Here is a 7,371-nt window from a genome sequence, read left to right as displayed (position 1 = left end):
TCTGAACCCATTATTAAAGAGCTCACTTAATTAGGTCAAACCTACCCAGGATAATCTACCTTCAATTAAATCAAAGTCAACTGACTAGAGACCTTAATTGCAACTGCAAAATCCCTTCACCTTTTCCATATAACACAACCTAATCAGAGAATTACAGTCCTATCGTATTCACAGCTTCTTCCCACGATCAAGATTATAAAGGGCACATGCACTGGGGGTATGAAACTTGGGGGCCAACTAAGAATTCTGGCTATCACACTGGGCCTACATTTTCTCTCTCATGGCGTTAGTGTATAGTAACTGAGCAGCAGTCACTTCCTTTTAATGTTTGCCTCAGTTCTCTGAACTCTTTATCATATCCTAAATAATGGGCCTGAATGCCAATTGTCATCTATAATAGGCCTTAAGCCATTATTGTTTCCAATTAGTCATACATTCATTCATTTTTATATACCTATGACCCCTTCACTCACTTTTGTTACATAACTGACCCTAGCATGCATTTGACTTTGCAAATTCAAGTTGCATATAACTAAAATATTGCAGTGAAGACATTGTCTTTATGCAGTAACATCTCATATCCCCAAAGTGCTTCATGGTCTTAAGTATAGACCATTCATTCCTTTTGAATTTGGATATGATAGAAGGACATTGACTAACATTTGTATACTTATTTTTCACTCTCAATAAACAGGTAAAAGTATGTTTTACTATGGGTGGGGAAATAATATGGTAAGAGCCTCAATTAATTTTTCTTCATAAGAGAGGGTTTTATTCAGTCATTGATAATATTAACTGACCCATTATATAACATATCATCTGACATTAATCTATAATAAATAATATATAATTATTATATATATATAATGATATATAATAAATAATATATAAATAAATGATTATACAACAGTTTCACATCGTCCTATCCTCTCAACAGCCCTGTGATATGGGTAAGATTCTTTCCATCATTACCTTTTTATTAAAGAGAAAACTGAAACTCAAAGAATTTATGTGAACTGCCAATATCCCAAAAAACTATGAGAATAGGTTCCTTAAAGACAAGGACGGTTGGACAGAAAAACAGGAGTATAGGTCCTTGATGAATTCAGTTACCATGTCAGCCCTACAGTTCTTATTTTTGGAATTCCTATTACATGAGAAAAATAAACTTCTTATTGTGTTAAGTCACTATGTCATATAATCTATTACAGTTGACATAATCTCTAAGTGACATTCTCTGGGTTAATCCATTTTATTATCTTTAAAATCAGTGTAATGAATCATATCTCTCGCAGTATGTTAAGAAGTCTGTATTGTAACCTGTAGAGAATGATATCATAGAAACCAAGGAAGTAGGTAGTTTCAATAAGGAAAGTGTAGACAACATAATTAAATTCAGTAGAAAAGTCAAGGCAAGCAAGTGGGTAAAAATTGAAGTTAAAGAGTAGGTGCTTTGAGAATAAAACAATAAGATAAGAGTGAGGATACAAGTTGTATTCATATAAGTAAAGCTATTTCAGGCGTTTCATCATGTTTAATGGGAGTAAGTTACCAAAACATAATGGCAATTCCTTTTACCATAGAAGTTGTTATCTGGTAATAGTGTGCCTATAGTGGAATATGTGTTTTCCATACACATTCTATGAATTTGCTCAGAATGATGAAAGGTGTTCAGATGGAAAGGAAGTCCAAGGGCCATATACCAAAAACCTCAGGGAATAAACGTGAAAGATTTTCTTAACAAGGAGAAAGAGGTTAGTTTGTGTAGGTAGTATAAGCTTCCAAGCAATTTTATTTTTAATTTAATGATGAAGGAGTAATGACTCAGAAACAGAAATAAAGAAAAGTATCACTATCCATACCCCTTTTTTTACAAACTTGTGCTGGTGGGGTATAAGAATAAGTGATAATAAGCCATTAGAGGAACTAGAAACATGTTAAACAAGTTTCTGCGAGTTGGCAGTGAATAGGGCTACATGTAGAGTAAATGATTCTAATTCGCCACCATTATTAAAATATAAAAAAATTATTCTTCCTGTATAGCATTGGCAACCATTGTGCTTGCTTCTGAATGTATACTGTTTACACATAAGCAAACGCATGGATGTGTGTTCCAAGATCATTTGTACACCTAGGCTGGAGAGCTTGAAAACCTCGGGGCTACATTCCAACATCAGAAATGCGAGTATTCCTGCCTATAGTAGCCTAGAGAATAGCTTAATGAGTTGTTTTTCATTCTTCCCCCCAGTCTACCCCATTAGATTCCCTCCTTGCAGGAACGATATTACTGTAGATATATTCCACCTTCAATGACCATAGACATAAGCTTATGGAGGGAGCCTAAAATGTGGAAGGACCATAGAATTATCCAACAAAAAGAGAAGTATCATCATTAGCCTCAGACCTAGATAATTAGAATATTCTTCCCCTGAAGGTCCTCAAGTTCATTTTCACTGACCCCTAGGAAGAATGTGGGCCAGCACTACCAAGCAACCAAGTATCTTTGCAATATTAAGTAACCAGTGATGTGGAGGACTCCTGAACACCAATGATGCAAAACTTCAAACAAAAAAAAAAAGAGAATCAGCCACAAAGCTATTCTCCCTTACCTCAATGTGAATTGAAGCTAGAATGGAAGGTTATATTGGCTAATAGGAAGTTTAACTCCATGATAATATGTCCACATACACAGGAAAAGAAAATAAATTCTACCAATAGCAATGAAAAAATTGAAAACATAAATTAAAACACATGAAAAATATGAATTAAAATCCTTTTAGGATTTTCCAGTATTCAAGATAAGTAATAAGAATCAAGAGATTAGATTCACTATTCAAAGAGAGACAATTGTAATGTGAGGTATAACCGAGTTCATAAACTGAAATTGGATTGGTTTCTTTCCCCTTAGTAGTAGGTTATATGGAATCTCCCTCTGTAACATGAAGCATTCAAACTGCAAAATTCAGTGTTGAAATATGTTTGTCAAAGAGAATAGTTTTATTGGAGCTGCTTCTGATAATGAGAGAGGAAATATCACAGAGGAAATAGATTTTGTAGAAAGGGATGGTTGTCTAACAGACACACACAGGAAAACATTTTTATTTAAAGTTGCAGAAGTCAATGAAAACTTTCTTCCTACTTTGCCCCAAACTGCAAAGACTATTTTAAACACACATACAGAGGGGGATTTATGGAGACCTTAGATTTGGGGAGAGTAACTCTGCAAACCTTTCTTGCCACATGAGAATTTTTATAATAGCAATCAAGAAAAAAAGAAGGGAAATTATAACATAAAATCTGAGGATCTGAGGACAAGACAAATGTTTCCATACTTCATATGCTGGCTACTGTGGAGATTACTTCATATGATATTTGTTTTATGTAGTACCCCTAGCGATGACATAGAAATCTTTGGAGCAAGCTGAGACACATACTAGCATTGCAACACAGCATAGGACCACGTCAAAACACTCTCCAAATTTTAATGCCCTTCTGGAATCAGGTTGTGGTAGATTCTATTGTGATCTGAAATATTTGTTGCTTCTTCCTGAGAGAGAATTAAACTTTCCTGCTGCATTGTTGCAGGCTTGATCTTATGATTTCTAGTGCCTCTTCCATGGGGAATGTTCAAAATATATTAAAAGAAAAAAATTATATTAAAAAACTATATATATATATGATGTGATCCAAATTTTATTCAAAAATATAAATGAATAAAAGCATGATTATGTAACAATGGGTATATCTCCACCCTGTTGATGTGATGCATTGCTAATTGACTTACTTTGATTAATGGAATGTGAGGAAATGATGTGTGTCTCTAGTTATGAGAGTCATTTTATCATTCCACCATGCCTCTTTTCCCTCTGACACAGACCAGTTAAAACCCAGAGAGCCTCTGGAGTTACTCAGAGTAAATATGAATAGAGCAGAGCCACAGACAAACTACAAAAAACAAGTCACATGGGCAAAAAATAAAACATTTTTTAAGTCATGGAGATTTGGGGGTTGTTTGTTATTGCAGTATAACCCAGCCTATCCTGACTGATACACAGAATAATAATAGAGAAGATGGTACAAATGCATAAAACTGCTATTTTTTTTTTTTTACCACTTTTGATTAGAAACTTAGCAAATCATTTTGAAAAGGAATCGGTGGTTAACAGACTTTCACTAGAGTTATGCTAGTTGATCATCTGTAACTATTTTACCTTAAGTTAGTGGTACAGTAAAATATTGCTGCCAATTTCATGGTTTATGAACCATCTCAAGCGATCATTTATACCACACCAAAGTTCAGATAGAAGTTCTGCACAAAAACTTTCTCGTGAACTGCTTATTGGAGAACAGAGAATAAATTTTACTATCTTTTTAGGGAGAAAAATTTACCAACATGTATCTAGCATCTTAACAAATTTCAAATGTTTTGAGCCATCAGTTTCAAGTTTTGGAAACAGTCTTATTATAATCAGTAGACATACGCATAAAGCTTTTATGTACACTCATTAGTTAGAATGTTGAAAAATACTGGAAACATCCTGAATAAACAACAGTATAAGATTAGCTAAATAAATTCTGATATTTTTAAAATAAGAAGCCAGCATATCTCATGTTAAAGAACAACACTTAATTTCATGGGGAATGTTCAAAATATATTAAAAGAAAAAAATTATATTAAAAAACTATATATATATGATGTGATCCAAATTTTGTTCAAAAATATAAATGAATAAAAGCATGATTATGTAACAATGGGTGTTTTTCTTTTCTTCTTTAAACTTACCTATATTTTCCTAATTATCCACTATGACTTTATATTATTATGAGATACTAATAATAGTCTATGGTATAATATTGAATGAAAAAAGCATATGAATGATATTATACCATTCTTATTAAATTATACTTAGAGGCATACATAAAAAAGTATATAGAAAGAGGCATACAAAACTGTTATTAATTTTTGGAATGTTGATAGGGCATAAATGGGGAGACAGCTTTTGCTTTTTGCCCTTTACAGTTTAAGACCACACACTTTTTACAATAAGCTGCATTAACTCTAATTTTTTAAAGCTTCATTGATGCTGCTCTTGAACACACAAACACTTGTGTGTGCACATACACATGAACACACACACAAGAGATGCTTGAATGTGGTGGTCTGTTATATCCCAATTATGTGACTGAATAGAATAGAAAAGTAGTTACGTAGTTTAAAAAAATTTCAGGGTGGAGTAAAAGACTGAAGTCTAGGCCAGTTTCTATAGTAAGTTTGGAGTTACTCTTAGCTCTAGAATAATTTTCAAGAATCTACCCATTTAATTCCAAAAATAAAAAGTACTCCCTTGTACACACATTTCCCAGGCTTTGGTCCAATGTACAAGTGTCAAAAACAAAAATTACTTGGGAAAAACAAAGGACTTTGTCTCAAGAATCCAGGTCACAGAGTGTGAGAGGAACGACTTCATCCTGAGGACAAGGTAAAACTTGGGGTTCTAACTTGCTCTCTCTGACTGTGCTTCTGGCTTGGCCAACTTCCAATCTCAATTTCATTCATCTCTGTACAATGAATTCTTTCTCTCTCCAAAATTAGGAAAACAAAGATTGTTTTGGTTATATGTGAAGTGACTGTGTAATCAAATGGTTTAGCTTAAAGCAAGATGTATTTCCATTTGATCATTATAGCATAGTACATTTCATTTGTAAGAATGTACAATGTTGAAGAATTTTCAGATAAAAGAATTATTATATCATATTGTCCCTTTTGCTTAATGCTCAAATGTGCATAATGTTTCATTTTTCACTTGGTTTTATATTCCATGAGAACTAGTTCTTTTCAAAATGCAATATGCTCCATGGCTATTTATGGTTCTACAACTTTCATAATGTATTCCAATAAAACGATTATAGCAGGGAAAGGGAATTAACAAGGATAAGGATAATTGAATCACAATGCACACAGACTATGAAGCTAAAAATGTTTTTAATCATAAATATAGCAATGACAAAGGAATTTACTTTTTACAAGTTCTGAGTAGGTTATGGTCTGAGTAAAACAATCCATTCATCGCACTGAATTTCCCTCTTAATATTGGTAATTATAAAAACGAAAGCATTAAAATATAACTTCTAATGTTTATGGTACACTTACACAGGGTTGTCAACATTGTAAATTGGCATGATTCATATATATTCAAAGTCATGAAAATGTTCACTCTGACCCAGCAATTCATACTGAAGAACTAATTCAAAACGGGAAAAAAAGAGTATACATTGTTGTATTACATAAAATAGTGGAAAACTAGAACCAATACAAATACCAAAAAAATAGAAGCACTGTTAAAATTATGTTGTAACTATCCCATTTTATGCATATTTTGTGCCTTCTACAAGCAGTTATAAATATTAATAACATTAGAAATTGAATATGTACTCTATATTTTATTCTCTAACAGTCTACCAGCTGACTCAATAGATCTTATAACATGAAATTTAAAAAGGCAGAATACAAAATAAAATGTTTGCTATGATATAGTGATGTAGAATACCTATGAATTTGGGGAAGAATGGAAAAAGAAGAATGCTTAACTAAAATAGTTGTGTTAGATGGTGGGATTTTAGGTGATAGATTTTTCTTTCATAAAGCTCCTTAATGATTTATTTTTATTTTTGTAATTGTAAAAAAACTGAAGAAAAAAGAATATACAGAGATATTTTCAAATTTTATACATTTAGAACAACAAACATGATTTAGAAAAATAAAAAAGAATCTGAGGGCTTAATACATAACTTTGACCCTGAGAATCTTATTCTCCATGACTTTCAGGCCAAAGCTTTCTGTGAGGTGACGGAACATCAAAGTTCACATCATGTCAAATACTACTGGTTTCAATCTGCCTTTCTCTTATATCCATTCTGCTAGTGTTTAATCTATTTCCTCTATTAAAGTCAAGTCACTCTTTGAGGGAAGATTTTGGGATTGACTGGATTGAATGATTTCACTGATTCATCTAATGTCTGGTTTGAATATTACATTCCCTAAGCCCTAGGGAAGTGACACATGATAAGAAATAGGTTTAGCTCTTTCACCCATACCTTAACCTAACGTTGGCTAGGTATTTCCCCAAACGAGGCAAGGAAATAATTCAAAATTTCATGTTCCTAAAAGATGGTGGATCACTCTGTTTCACAGTCTGGTATGGTAAATGAAGCTAAAAGGAGATGAGAATTCTGTGATTATCAATGTTATCTATGTTCTTATATGAAATGTGAAAGATTAAAAGATGTATCTGAGAATCAGAAACTCAGTGCTCATGTTCTATAGAATCAAGATTGAATTGCAGCAACAGTTGTACTTGAGTTGAGATCTCA

Source organism: Choloepus didactylus, chromosome 6, assembly GCF_015220235.1.
Source record: "Choloepus didactylus isolate mChoDid1 chromosome 6, mChoDid1.pri, whole genome shotgun sequence".
NCBI lineage: Eukaryota > Metazoa > Chordata > Mammalia > Pilosa > Megalonychidae > Choloepus > Choloepus didactylus.
Note: the sequence above shows the minus strand (reverse complement) of the source record.